Here is a 16,212-nt window from a genome sequence, read left to right on the forward strand (position 1 = left end):
CTAATCACTATAATGGTGAATAAAAAAAATAAAAAAACATTTTAGGAAAATCAACATCAATTGAATATGATAAGTAAGGTAAACTATTGGATTTTACAGTGTAGAGAAAGGTCATTCAAGATATATTTACTTATAACAGCACAATGCATTATGGGGACGGAACTCATAAAATGCAAAGAGCATACAATATAATTCACAGCGTGAGGGAAGTGCTTCACATCTCTGACAGCTTTTGCATATGTGATTGCAATCGAGTATCCAGCGCGCTGCCTCGTTCAATCACAAGCCTTTAATTGAGCACGGACATTAAAGAGAGAAGCATTTGCGGGACGTCCCCACGGTCAGCGCAGACCTCAAGACGAGCTGCTATATTAAAGTGTAAATATTCGAATGGTGCCATTGCTCAAACAGCTTGTCTGAACCAGACCAAGAAGTCATTTGGTTTAATGCTTTAAGATGCAGACCCACCACAAGGGAAATTGTCTGGTGACAGCCACTATTGCTCTTAAAATGCTTCCCTGCCAAGAATCTTAAACCCATCACCTGCTATGAAAGCCTCCTAAGGGGAGCGTGCTGAGAATTTCGACCAGATGGATATCCGGCACCAACCGGAGCACTTTGGATACAGGGTCGAGTCGAGCATTCCTTGAATGTTTTGTCAATGTCGGCTAGTTTGCCAAGTGAAACAGCAGCCCGGCGATTGCCTCGCGAATCATGAATAAGTTATTGAGAGGTTTTCTTGGCGATAAGGTTCACTGACATCTTTTGGACTGTGCGATAGCTCATGCTAAACTGGAGGGGATGACAGATGGTGCTAGCCTTAGATAGCTTTGTCAGTGTCACAGCCACCATTCCCCGCTGGGTCCTGAGCAGCCCGGACCGGGCGGCACCGGGCATGGAAGAAACACGTGGCTGGAGTGTCTGGAGAGACGCCGGTGACAAAAAGCGAGCTCTCGATCTCCTAACTCAAATAACTACTTGCCTGCATCCCATATTTCTCCGTGACCTTAAAGGAAATGACAGCTCTCATCTGGGAGTTGGTGTCAGGTCAAAATACAATTGTTTTTCTCTTGCTACCCTTCTCCTCTACCAATGACAGAGAAAATGGATGATTGTCGGCTGGAATTCGCCATCTGTATAATGACGGTCTCACTTTTCCTTTCAACGCTGGACCTGAAACTTCATTTGAAATTAGCCAAATGCCAAATGCATGCAGTCAATTGCCAATGTCCTGTGCTGTGTAATGACCCACTGCCTTAAAGACAATACTTGCAATACTTAAAGAAAAGAAATATTTTACTTTCATAATGTGACACATTTTTTCTTCCTAAACCAGCATTTTTGGATTTTGATCATAGAAGTTGAAGGTCAAGTTTACCCTCTGCACAAATACCAACTTTCCAAATCCATTCCTATTTGCTACTATTGTTAACCAGCATTTTAAATGCACTGATGAAAAAAACAGTCATTTGTATTATAAAAGTAAATTTTATTGTCACATTGACAATTAAGCAGATAAACTGTTTATGTTGTGTGCTACAATCTGTCAAGGTTACAGGAACGTTTCTTTCCCTATAGAGTAGCACCGATTATCAGACCATGTGGGATATCGCCCGGAAATGATGCATGGCCGTTTGGGCTCTTCTGCATGCGAAGAAGTCTCGACCTTTGTCCCAGAGCACAGAGGGGCGTCTGACCACCTTTCTGCTGATCACTAAAGCTGAAAGCCTCCTGTGAAATGACCATGTCAATGGTTTTATAAAAGCACCTGAACACGACTGATACACAACCTTATACAGTATATATATATATACTAAGCTTTAAAAGGTGACATCAATGTTACTTTCTTAATACATGTTCTTATTGATAACAATTCATCAGTGCACATTATTTTAATGAACAAAATTGTTTTCATAATCTTTCATCAAAATGAATGAGAATTGCCAAATTAAATAACCATTTAAGTTTCAAGGCTTTCTAGACTTCCTGAAGTTTTTCAATAATGCAGTAATTTAAAGCTATTAAATGTTAATTTAATAAAGGTTATTGCAATAATAGCAAATATTTTAAATATTTTAAAAGAAATTACCATTGAGATACTTGAAGACATGCTCTGAATCTCAGCAACCTGGTCAAAAAGCCTCAGAAGTGGGTTCTGCCAGTATTTCTATAGTCCTGTAATCAACTGCAAAGTTGCATTCAAGACTGAGGCCATTCTGGTGTGTAATAGATGTACAGACATCAAAATATCATATGTATATGAAAGCTATAAAGAACATCAGATTACAATTAAACATTCGAACTGACTCCATCAGCTGATCTATTACAGGAATGTGTCAGTTAAATAGAGATTCAGAACGGCACACAGCTAGAGCCTCATGATGAAAGTGGAACAAGCTCTCATAACAATAATGAAGTCACGATTTTATTACAGCCCAGGTCTGATAACACATTGACGTCTGAGTCTTAAGTAGTCATTTCTAACCCTTAAGCATCTGGCTAATCATTAAAACCCCATATTTTTCACTACTTCAACATTTATCGTTTCAAACGCTTTTCAATACATATTGTCCATGTTTTATTTTCCCCCCCCAGCGCAATGTTAAAAATAGAACTACTATTATTGACAAGCCAAGGGTGAGGCATCCATTTAGATTTAATTATACTATATCTATCAGTTGGATCAAAGTCGGGAAAATTCAATACGGAACGTGTTCGAGGGGTCTTTCTTATTCACCCCTCTTCCTCTCCTAGCACTTATTTTCAGATTAGGGTCTCAGTTTTCTTTCAAACACTATGAATCTTGAACCGAAAGCGGGTTTTTTTATTCTTTACCAATTTTCTCACACTTTGCAGGTTGCTTGAGAACCTTGACAGGCACTTGGCAGGCTGAATGCCCCTTGCATCGAGGGCTCCTCTTTCATCTCCTCAAAAAACTATAGGCTTTGTGTTTTTTTTAATTTTTATTTCCTTCTCTGCTCTGAATCTTTCAGATAGCGAGCCAGTGTGGGCAGGCATGAATCAGCTGCTCGCACTGCAACTCGAGTTAATCATGAATAATTGGCCAAGGCTACTAGTGAGGCATATGCTAAGAATGAGTGACTAATTATGCCTTTGGCTAGATGCTAGTGACCCCTCAGCCTGTTTGAGGAGTCGCAGCACGTTACTAATATGGGGGAGCGGTATAAACAAACAGGAATCCGGCTGTTTAGCTCCACTCGCCCAATTACAAGGATCCAATTAGAGAACAGCATCCCAGAGCCAGTAATACAATTTATGACCAAGGCGGGGATTTTATCTGCGAAAACTAAGCCCGCTAGACGTAATCTCAACAGCCACGCCATCTTTAATTTGGTGTATGGACTATTCTAGGTCTTTTGAACACTACAAACTCATTTGGCCAAGAAAAAAGAAAACAATTTATGATGTTGTCAGCTTTCACTGCACTCCGTCTAGTCGTTTCTGAATGTGAGAACAAATCCTATTTGAACAGCCCCTAATTCAAAATGAGCAAATAATGTTCTGATGTAAAACTAGAGTATTTTTCTATAAAACATAGTATTATTAAACCTAATATTATTAAAGACAAGATGTTAAGATATTCCCAATAGATCTGCAAAGGTTGCCAGTGCTAAATATATATATAAACAATCATTGTAACACGTTAAAAGTTATAAAAAAAATTGTTTAACTAGCACTAAAATAACTAAAACTACAACTAATAAATAAATAACTAAAATACTTTTTTTTTATAATAAAATTGGCAAAAACACAACAAACCTCAAAAAAAATTACTAAAATTAAAATTAAAACAGAAAATTTAAAATCTTATTCAAAATATAAAAAAAAAATAACAGTATATCTATGATAGTAAAATGACACTGATGCAAAGTGCACATTGGTTACTGCATTTCTCAATAAAAAATAAGTTTCCTACCAATCCATCCAGCATGAGATCTTTCTCCAACACTTCAATGTTACCAATGTCCTTCAGAAAGACAGGGCAAAGAGCAGCTCCATCTAAAATTGGAGCAGCGCTGAGTGCCAGTTGCCAAACTCAGCGCGATGCTTTTAAGGCCTGAGGCTGGCACAATCATCTCAATTTTTTATTCTTTTTATTTATTTGTATTTTTCAACTGCAGTCTGGACAAGTGCGTAGCAGTCTGCCAGTCAGTGTACAGCCAGAGAAAACTCTTGAGTATGTACACACAGACACTGTTTTAAATACGACTCAGGAGAGACTTTGTTTGCTGGCTAATTAGCCAAGTGCACACTGGTTTCTCGGCCGGCATTGTTATAATTGCAGCCGGTTTATGCCGCTGACCTTTTTTTCAGCTGCATGTTCTGCATCTGCAGTTTTTATTGGTGCAAATTTTATGCAAGGACATGTTTTTTAATGTCTTGTTGGTAATGTTGTTTGTGCTTGTGTGTGTGTGTGTGTGTGTGTGTGTGTGCGCCGTACACCAGACACGCATTTGCAATTCAGGACTGACTGCTGCTTTTTTAGTTTTGTATTTTCCTTGGAGCCTTTCTTTGAAGACGTGAAATGATCATTTCTGCACTCTGTTGACCGTTCCTTCACGACACCATCAAGGCTCACACTGACTGCATTTATGGCCTTCAATCTTTGCCTTTAAAGAGAGATTCCATTTCCAAAAAGAAAGACATTGACGTAACTCCTATTCCTATGAACCATGCTTCCTGCATCACAGTACCTTTAAAACACAACCAAACATTACATAGAAAAGTACAAAAAGCACAAAACTTCACCTCATAAAAATCATTTTAAAAAAAGACATGAAAATGAGACACTAATATCTTTTAATCTAATGACCCATTTCCTTGGATGCATCCATACATCCACCCATATTTTTCTAACATGTGAGTCACAAAAAATATACTCAGGCTGAATGTAGTTTTCCATAAATCTTATGAGCTTCCTTTGTATGGTGTGTTGTAAGCCATCATCACCCCTGATACACATTTTGTATGTAAATAAACGTATAATTTGTATAATAAAAAAAAAAAACGTAAAAAAGGCTCAAATATGAAATTAAAAAATAAATTATAAATGCATAAAGTATAAAATAAAATAATAATTATTATTATATTTGATAATATAAAACATCTATTTGTTCCATTTGTTTTGGATGCTAACGACTTCTAATAAATCTAATAAACCATCTTTGACGAACACTCTGCCCTTGAATGGGTTTCCAAGACAAAGACAAAGTGTCGAGGTGACAGCAGCAGGTGTCTGGTGACAAAGGATGGTGCTGAAAACTACCCTTAATGAAACAGGCCTTTACAAAGGGCCAAATAAGAACAGTGCTTATCCAGCAAAAGTGCTGCTAGATGGAGTGTAAAGTGCACACATTTTCCATGACGCCACAGTAATGAGGTTTTATATTGGTCTGGCACCTAACTCGCAGCCCACCAGCCCCTCTTTAGATCTACTCCTTCTCCATACCGCTTCATCTCTGTCTGTTTCTCTGTTCATCTCGACTGCCAAAACAGACCTGCTGAACACAAAGTCTTTCCTTGTTCTGATGTTAATGCACAAAGCCTTTGCTTCAATTCTCTCTGGATTTTATTGGGTATGTTTAATTGGTATATTAGTTTTTAAATACGTTTTTTTTTTTTTAAGTCTCACCGGCTCACCAAGGCTGCATTTATTTGATCAAAAATACATAAAGACAATAATATTTTGAAATATTATTAGTCTTCAGTGTCACATGATCCTCATTCTAATATGCCGATTTGAAAACAGCTGTGCTGCTCAATCTTTTTGTGGAAACCGATCAATTCAATGCATCCTTGCTGAATAAAAACATTAATTTCTTTATATATTATAAAACTTTTGAACAGTAGCGTACATCATTTTTAGTTACAACCCAAATAAAAGAATAACTATCTTATTAACTATATTAAAACAATGTCTGATTCCTATGTGCTTTCTGTTAAGACCAGTCTTAATTAGCTTAAAGTTTTGTAAAATATCATCTCACTGATTAAAAAAAAAAAAAAAAAAAAAAACTTGTAAGAACATTTCAGTAGCCGCTCCCGTTTAATAACATGACCTCATTACTATATGACATTATTCTTCTGCTTTTCACAAATCAGGAGTCAAAACTCAAATCGATAGCGCGGCAGTGGGGAGATTAAATTAAGCATGGCACAAACTGATTAGATCATTTCATTTCATCTCAGAAACTCTGCCAGAACGCAATACAGACAGATGCTACACCCGTTCAGCCTGGAAAACTCGCTTAGCATTGCTCCCCTTCTTGACCAAATCATGGACTTACATGTGTTCTGGCTCAAAGCTGTTCTTGTGAATATATCTGCAGTGGAAAATAAAAGCACTAATCACTGCAAGTCAGCAAATTTTTGCTGAAACATGATGAAGTGTTAAGTATTAATAAAGTGTAGGTAAGTCATGTGCATTAATCACTTTCTCTGTGCAACGGTGTTCCTCAAGGGTCCATCCTCGGAATCTTGGAATTTATCCGAATCTCCAACCGGTCCAGAGGAAACGCAGACCATACTACACACTCACACATGCAAATTAATAAATAAAATAAAAATGAAAAGCAAGGACTCTAAAGCCTACCAATACTTTATCATGGTCATGGTGGCCATCAGACAACGTACTCCTCGGGAGTCCACTTCACCGCCGGCCAATAAAGAAAGCCGACATGGTGCAGATTACCAAATGATGCTCCAGCATACATAATAGAGATCACGGAACATCTCAAATGCACAGTTTCTCTCTGCACACTAATTAAATCAATGGAGAGACCTGGTAGAGAGAGAGAGACAGAGAGAGAGAGACTGGTTGGTGAAATAATGAAGCGCTTTAAAAATGATCTGTGCTACTGTGGGACCCGCCGGCCCAGACAGACTTGAGTCATGGAGGAATATGCAATATACAACCAAATAAGCGAGGTATATTAATCTTGGCATGCCTCTGAGCTCCGGCTAAATGAGATGGTCCCTGCGCAACTGCCTCAAATTTTGATTCCCCCCCCGCCCCCCTCTTTTTTTCCATAGATTGGTGTCCGTAGTCCTCATTGATTTAATGTTTAAAGCTCCCTTCCTCCCTGTACCTGGTTTGGAATTACAATGGAGTCTGACAAAGCAAACGGAGGAAACTCTGTATCTCCACAAGAGGCGTCAGCGTGAAGCTTGGAGACGGATACCCATGCAAATACATATTCTTTACAGCCTTCTGGCATCTTAGCACGCCGCCTGAGGGGAAACGAACACATGTTGGACACAGATGGCCAGGTTTACTGTCATAAGAGTCATTTAGGAGCTTTAGGATTACATCAAACCTCGATTTCTGACATCTTTTGTCACAAAAGGCATGTTTAATGAGCAAGGATTCTCTTGTCGGGCAGCTTCTGTTATTAAAACCCCGTTATTATACCGGGGTTTGTAAAGATTACTTGAGCTTTAAAAGCAAAGAGCATCTTTGATGTGCATAGTATTTATGATGGTTCTCACAACCGTCACTTGTTTTTTTTTCCCAACCGCAAAATAAATATTTCATATTCGGCAAAGTTGCTGAGCTGTGGCGAGCGAGGCAGACCTGACACGCGTTTCTGTTTGGCGGGGGATGAAGTCGAAGTCGCTTCATGAGAGGCGATCTTATCACATCACAAGGGACCTCACGCTAATATTTGATTTATTCCAGCTTTGCTGCCCAACAAAACTGGTTATGACTACGCATATGCATACATCATCTCACGTGACTCGATTAAACAATTATATGCTTGAACTGAATTTCAAAAACTAGTAAAACTATACTACAATGTGCTTTCCTGCATGAAAATAAAAGTTTGTCATTTCAGTTTCTAGTGTAGGCAGTAGACGTAATAACGTATAATACCTTATCAAACAAAACATATATAATGCGCATAAAAACATATAGTTTTACATTTTCATTTGCACTATAGGCAATTTTATTTGAGCACAGGCGATTCTAGCAGGCTAATCACCTTGTAGGTAGCTTAATTAAGCAAAGAAAAGCATACAATGGTTACATACAATAATATGTTAAAAAGATCATTAATTTTGAATAATTTAATCTTGAAAGGCCCTATATAAAACATAATATAATAATAATAATATAAATTATTATTATTTCATTATACATCTCATAATTTGAGATATTTTCTATGTGAACTAAATGTTATATATATTAAATATATAATATACTTGTAAAGTTTTGTATTAAAATATTTTGGAGCATATCAATTAATCAGGCACTGAATGGAGTTCCCATTCAAAGTCCTTTCAGCCAATGGGATCACTTTGTGGGTCTACAGTGGGCAGACTGAATTGTTCATAACACAGCACCACATCGGTACAGCTTGTACTAAACCTGAATGAGTGCACGAGAAGCATATTATAGTTTGGCATGTCTCTGAACAAGGTCAGAGCAAGCAAACCTCTGCTACCGCCGCAGAGACAAACACTTGTGATGTGCTGTTATTGACTCTGGCTTATTTATATGCTTTTGCTTTCCTGCTAAAAGGTTGAGTGAGGTAATGATAAGACAAGAAGTATATCACAACGATTTATTAAATCCATCTTCCCCCGGAGAGAGAACAAACACAATGTGTACTATTTACAGGTGCATCTCAATAAATTAGAATGTCGTGGAAAAGTTCATTTATTTCAGTAATTCAACTCCTACTCAAAGAACAAAGATGAAAGATGCGGAAAGAGCTTCCTCTCAGGTAAAAGGCAGATAGTATCGTGAACAGAGCAGGGCATTGTAATCAAAACTATCTGACCTCTATCTGTAGCTCCGTACACAGGAGGGCCCCGTTCCGATGGGACGTATACATTGAAAAGAGGATATCAGTCATATGGGTCAGTCTGACCTAACGGCTTAGCTGTACAGCAAGGTTATATGAATACAGCCTCAAAAGACTAAGTGTCCACGAGGAAAGCGTCAGAGGTCGAGGTGGATTATGAAGGATCCGACCCCTGTGTGCAGCTTAGACGAATCTCTCTGATCTATTGTTCAAAACGCCTGCTGTTTGCTTTGTGACAGGCTCTATTTGAAACCTATCTGCACCGGTACTGCGGCATAAAACAATGGGGCAATTTGTTTTACCTTATCTCACAAACAAGCGATGCACCTTCGAGTGACAGCATCTTTATGCTGCGTCGTAGCATTGCCGCAAAGCAGAACATTAATACACAAATCTAATTGATGGCAATTGTAAGTAGGTGCACCTGTACTAGAGCTACTCAAAGAACAAAGATGAAAGATGCGGAAAGAGCTTCCTCTCAGGTAAAAGGCAGATAGTATCGTGAACAGAGCAGGGCATTGTAATCAAAACTATCTGACCTCTATCTGTAGCTCCGTACACAGGAGGGCCCCGGTCCGATGGGACGTATACATTGAAAAGAGGATATCAGTCATATGGGTCAGTCTGACCAAACGGCTTAGCTGTACAGCAAGGTTATATGAATACAGCCTCAAAAGACTAAGTGTCCACGAGGAAAGCGTCAGAGGTCGAGGTGGATTATGAAGGATCCGACCCCTGTGTGCAGCTTAGACGAATCTCTCTGATCTATTGTTCAAAACGCCTGCTGTTTGCTTTGTGACAGGCTCTATTTGAAACCTATCTGCACCGGTACTGCGGCATAAAACAATGGGGCAATTTGTTTTACCTTATCTCACAAACAAGCGATGCACCTTCGAGTGACAGCATCTTTATGCTGCGTCGTAGCATTGCCGCAAAGCAGAACATTAATACACAAATCTAATTGATGGCAATTGTAAGTAGGTGCACGGCACAGTGATATTGGAGAGGCTTTGAAAATTGTCACAGGAGAGGGTTTGTATGGGGCTGATGATTGTGTGGGAAATAATAGCTGGCTCGGGGTCTTGGCTGTTTCTAGGTGTTGTTGGAAATTGAAAACTGCTGAGGCATTTCAACATCAACCCCTCATATTATGGAGCGGCTTTCTGCGTTGTTTTCTACATGCAGCATTATTCTGCAGCGAGGATATTTCCCAAAATGCTGGACTACCAAGGTTTACCATCAGTTTTGGACATATTTACATAAGATAAAAAAAAACATAAAAACACATGAAAACATGCCTTATTTCACAACAAAACTAAAAGGGGAAAAAATAAATAATTTTTTTGCAAGAAGGGCCAAGTCTGCCACTGAAAAATTTTGTAATTGTGACTTTTTTAATATTTCACAATATTTTCTTCTCAGAATTGTGCAGGGAAAAAGTCCAAATTGTAAGATATAAACTCACAATTTAATTAAAGAATTTAAAAAAAAACATGATTATTTATAAATACTTGATTTGGCAAAGTTGTTTAAGTGTTTAACTAATATAATAATTTTTCACGATTTTTGAAAAATATTTAATTTTCTTTCTTTCTTTTGATTTTATGATGGAATATGTCCCACAAAATGTTTTTGACTGATTCAACCATGAGCATACAATAATAAATAAATCTACTGAAATCCATCTGATTGCTGATTGAATATCAAACTGTCCATTCATACCCAGAAACTCTGATAAACTGTGTACAAAACATAATTAGCAATAATTAGTGATGTCGGAACGCATAATTTAGGACTCCACTGATTTAAATTTTGCAATTAACTTTTCTTAATTAAACTTGATGGTGAATGGCATCAGTAGGTTTATAATACAAGATACTCGTGGCTTAATAAAGTCGGTAAAGCACTGCGGCCTGCCTATACTGTACCTGACACTTCATTTTCCTTAACTAATGCAGAGCTTAGCATCATGACAAAATGGTGTTGCACCGCCAAAACTACTGCACCAAACCTTCTCTGGCTTCCTGAACACTCACAAAAGATGACACACTAGCTGTCATACTGATGAGCCGTCCTTGAATGCTGTTCACATCATAGTGCACCTGTCACGCTGGCCTCATGTACGTGACGGCAGAGCTCAGAGCAGATAAAAAAAAAAACAGCCGTCTGGATCGCCGTCCTGATTGTGTTCATAGGACAGGCCTGGATGAGGAGGTCAGACCCAACGAGGGCTTATTAAGGTCAGCTGTCACAGCCCTGTGTGTGTGTTTACCCGTTCACTTCAGTGTGAGTTGGATGCTGGCTTGTTATCTGGATGATTTAGGATTGGGATATGGTCAGGAATGAATAAACTATAAGATGAGCAGTTGATTCCTCTGTCATCTGTTAAGCAGGAGAGACAATTTCTGCCATCAAAGTCTTGATGACAAGGATAGACCAACCGCTCTAGTCAGCTTTTACTACAATTCAGCTCAGCCGTATTAATTTACATGGTATCAATAAGTGGTCTAAATAATCAAATTGAAGTGAAATTATTTTGGAACTGAAACTAATGACAAAAAAAAAAGGAAAATATAGGCCCATCAATCAGCTGAAAGCTAGTATCAATTCACTGAGGGGAGAAAAAAAAAAGCAAATTCACATAACTCACAAATTCCATCAAAGAGAATATGTCTGAAAAATAAACAGAATATATATATATATATATATATATATATATATATATAAAAGGATAACATTCCTTCTATAACTTTGGGGAGATTGGGAGAGAAAGTGTAAATATTGACAAATAAATAAACCACACTGATGTATGGAAGCTAGTTTCCACCACATGACAAAAAAATAAAAAGCTAATTTTTTTATCTCACAATTCTGAGGTTTTTTTTTCTGCAAGTAAAAAGTCAAAATTGATATATAAAATTAGAACGGTGAGATAAAACGTCAGAATTGAGAGATATAAACTCAGAACTGAAAGAAAAAAAGTCAGAATTGTGATATATAAACTAAGAATTGCAAGAAAAATAGTAAGAATTGTGAGATATAAACTCAGAATTACTACTTTTTATCTCACTATTCTGACTTTATCTACTTTATCATCTCACAATTACATTTGTTATCCCATGGTGGAAACAAGTCTCCATACAGATGCACTTGACTAACTAAAGCAAACATAACAGGGAAAATTATAATAACAAGGAAATAATGATGGGAGAAATAAAAGATGAAATGGTTACCAAGGTTATGATGGAGGTCAAGGTTCAGATGACGAGTTCAAAAAAACTGGGAAACCACAATGGCAGATGCTCTGTCGTCTCTGAAGGAAACAAAAGTACAGGGAAAATGAATGAATGAGCCATCACACTGGCCAAAGACAGCTTTATGAAAGCATACAGTCCAGAAGGAGCAGGCCTACAACTGAGATTAGTTGTCATTAGCACAGCAAGATAACAAACAAACATTGTCAACAATAGGTCAGTTAGGGAGGGAAGTACTCGGTGCTCAAAAGGGAAAGCGGCCTCATTAGCTGAACACTACATTTAAATTGGCTGCTTTATGAACACAAGCGCTCTGGTCAATTTATGCACGTTTCCCGCTTTTGTCCTTCCCGTGCTACACATGCTCCGCTAGCCCATTATAAATGACCTTTGAGATTTACTGTAAGAAACGACTCTTTGTTTTTCATCTTAAACCCACTGAGAACATTAAAAGTTACTTATCGCATGGATAAGCCATTTTTCCTGTGCCTTTTTTTCCCCCCACAATGTTCTAACATAATGAAATTAACATAAACTACGTTCAAGTCTAATCAGAAATTGCTCTTCAAACAGGGAATACGCTGCTTGATGTAATTATTGAACTCGCCTGGAATGTTTTGGGCATGCGATTATTTTTCATTTTAATGTGTTTTTAATTGTAGCTGTGTTCTTATCTTCCCGTGTAGATTAGCATCAAGCCATTTATTTGCAACCATGACGGAAACAACAAACCGACCGTGTGTTAAGAGCGCAGCTAGCCCAACTCCTGGACACGGTCAGGCCTTTGATTCCAGAGCCGGCATGGAGTCGCATGCTAATGAACCCTTGTGGCAGCTAAAATACGATTAGCCTGAGCGCCGCTCTTACGTTTACCAGTCCTGAAGCACACGGCAACTGCGAAAGAACAATAAAATGACCCAAGACTGCTTGCTGGCATTTTTCGCCCTGTCTTTTTTCAGACAACGTTTTGTCACCAGCGAAAAGCCATCAGCAAAATGAGATAGTGTTTACAGGGCGAGCCGGATGAAAAACAGCTCCAGTAATGTCTCCCGTTCAGTGGACTAGAAGTGTTCCTCGTCGATATGCGGAGAAGCTTTAATGGGAAGAAAAAAGACGAATGCTCTCGGCATAATTACAACGGTTTCGGTGTGCGTAATTGTGATGGTTTCTTACACCCAAACAGAAGTGCTAACAAAGGCAGTCTATTGTTCTTGGCCCTTCAACAAAAATCCCCCCTCATCTAATGATTCAGGAATCTCATTTTCCCGCACCTAATGATTGTGAACAGAAAAGGTTCTGCACAGTAATAGCCCGCTTCGTCGTAAATAAGCACGGAAACAATCATGATGAGGGAATTATTCCATGTGCTCAGATCCGGCGACTAAAACATAAGCAACAGCAAGATTAGCAGGTGTCCTTGAGATAGTTTTCCACCTCGCAGCAACTGCGAAAATAAAAGATCAGCAGAGTACACAAAATTAAAGCAATAAGGAAATGTGTTTCGTACTTCACTTACATAAGAATTGCTGAATCATCCGGGCCGCCCTGCCTACTACTATTCATTTCATTACCGCAACAGTGTTCATTAGAATCAAATGCATGCATACAGTAATTTAAGAAGCGCCATAAAGGTGGTTAGAAAGCATGAAAATGAAAGCACGGTGAGAATGCAAGTGCTTATGTTGGCCTGATGGGAGCAACTTCCCTCCAGCGAGCTGCTCTTCAATGGTGTATATGCTCAAATTACTCTCCCACTTACCCTCCGACCAATCTCCGAGATTGTATTAGGGTGACTTTTACAAACACGGACTCCGGATCAGAGAAGACATGAACATTCATCAGCACGGGCCTTTCACGTGACGTCACGTGAGGAGCTCATTTTAGCCCATGCAGTTTCTCAAGTACAAGAGCACACGAGGCGCAATTACCCGTCCTTTGGGAAATACACTCTGAATAGCTCATCAATACTTGTTACTTCTGTACGACACTGAATCTAGATTTATTCATTCCCTCCCTAAACTCCCCCGGATGTGCACTTTGAACACAGCCGTTGTGGGGAAGCGCTGGATAATTAAGCATGTTTGCTAGGTTTATCTTTGTGGTTTGACAGTGCATGCCTCTCTTTTACCCAGAAGTGCTTGACTTTAACTGAGAGAGTTAAAGGTGTTTTAGCAGAAGGGATCGAAGTGTCAGGCATAAAAAAAGGGGCCAAAAATCCCAAGGCATTTTGGCATATCTTCCCAATGGCGTGACCTGTCTTAGAGAATGCAAATCGCCTTGGGGAGTGACAGCAAGATCTGTAGGTCAAGATGGCAATGGATGACCCATCTTGACTGGACATGTGTCTGCCACTGAGATGGATTTCAAAGGGTCAGGGGTTTGGCTCTCAAAAGTGATCCGCATGCTCAATATGGCCATCAAGAGGTGAGTGACCTTTGAAATAGTCGGGATCCGGAAGTAAACAAACACTAAACTTTTAAAGACAGACCAACTGTGAGCTGTGAGGTTGTTAATTGATGCTTCTTTTGAAGCAATCAGCCAGCATTTCAAATTATTTTTTAAATAATCACGTTTAACATTGGAATTTTTGGTGAAAAACTACTTTACCCATGATTCTGCACAGAAACCTCCACCAATCAGAGAATCGAAACAAGCAAATCAAGCCAAGAGCTCTTTTAATTGCCCATCCAATCCCGTGAAGCACTGCGGATGACATAATCCCTATATGCTCTCAAACGGTTTAAATATTTGAATGCATATTTTCCAATAAATGTAATGTGGATGGTTTAGTTAATTGCTTTTAACTCTTAAATGAAAATTTAAATGGGAAAATTATATCCGGAACCAAAGCCGCTAAAAAGTGGATGGCCACTGTTGTGATCTATAGATTATAGTTTACCAGGACCTAAGATGCTTTAACTATCATGACTAGCATGCTACCGGACCATTTCAGCAGGGGAGTCTTTAAATTCAACAGTCAAGTCCTCCTGAGTCTATATTCTGGGCAAAAGGGTGTCTGTTTTAGTCCCACAATGACCACAGATGTTAGAAAGCAATTGTGTTTGAACTCAACCTGTACCCAATAATATAGCTTAATAATAAGTACACAATAATATAACTTGGCTGTCAACTCAGAGCAACTACAATACTCCAACAGCGCCAAATACAGTAGAAGGCAATTCCCGCACAATAGTAGTGCTATAAAAGATGGATTTTGAAGCTCTGTCAATATTCCTGCTCTTGGAGGAAGTACTGTTATTTTTATAAGGATATAAAAGAGCCCTAAATCCTAAAACCATGTGAGTGGGGATTTGAAGTGATGTGGCTTCACGTTTGTCGCTGGTGGGGGATGGAGCAACCTGTCACTTAGGACACCCACTTCAGGTCAGGCTCTTAAGCCCCGTTCACACCAAGAACGATAACTATAAAAATAACGATATTAGCATCCACACCAGCGGACGATATCGTCTGTTTATTCTAAGCGCATATGCGTCTGCCGCTTTAAATTCTTGAGCTCGTTACAGCAGGATGGATTCTGATTGGCTGTCAGTGTTTTATCATTCATCAGCTGGAAAAAATCATTTTGAATTTTGAAAGTATGATATCGTTCCTCTGTATCGTTATCGTTATAGTCAGTGGTGTATAAAGTACCTGAAAGCTGAAAGCCAGTAAAAGTACAGATATCTTACTAGAAAATGACTTTGGTAGAAGTTGAAGTCACCGTTTAGAATATTACTTGAGTAAAAGTCTTAAAGTATGTGATATTTTTTGTACTTAAGTACGAAAAGTATTTTTTTAATCTTAAACATACTTAAGTATTGAAAGTAAAAGTACAAGTAAATGCAAAATGGAAAAGAAGCAAATAAATATATATTAAAAAATGTCATACACAGCTTGAGTAGCAAGAGTGTGTTCAGTTTTAACTCTTTCTTTAATTTTGTATTTTTGGGTAAGAATAAGAAGCACTTCATCCGGTACTTAGTGTCTTTCATTCCAACATAAGAAAACATTTCTGGAATCTGCATCTGAAATAGCATTTAGCCTACAGTTTATGTATCTCAGAGGGGACATGGATGCATTTAAACTGCAGTTACAGATGCATAAATAGGCCTAATGTTTTGTTTTTAACA

General features: G+C 38.5%; 1 protein-coding gene across 6 annotated transcripts in view; it reads right to left on the reverse strand.

The window, feature by feature from the left end:
- The window catches only part of LOC107654440 (calmodulin-binding transcription activator 1-like), a 313,692-nt gene that overhangs the window by 228,181 nt on the left and 69,299 nt on the right, over nucleotides 1-16,212 (reverse strand). The window contains exon 2 of one of the 6 annotated variants that reach the window (XM_016441503.1): nucleotides 12,062-12,141. The exons of the other annotated variants lie outside the window; for them this stretch is intronic. The gene's annotated coding sequence lies outside the window, so the exon portion shown is untranslated. The remainder of the gene's footprint in view (nucleotides 1-12,061; nucleotides 12,142-16,212) is intronic. 6 annotated transcript variants of the gene reach the window in all.

Source organism: Sinocyclocheilus anshuiensis, unplaced genomic scaffold, assembly GCF_001515605.1.
Source record: "Sinocyclocheilus anshuiensis isolate Anshui unplaced genomic scaffold, SAMN03320099.WGS_v1.1 scaffold527, whole genome shotgun sequence".
NCBI lineage: Eukaryota > Metazoa > Chordata > Actinopteri > Cypriniformes > Cyprinidae > Sinocyclocheilus > Sinocyclocheilus anshuiensis.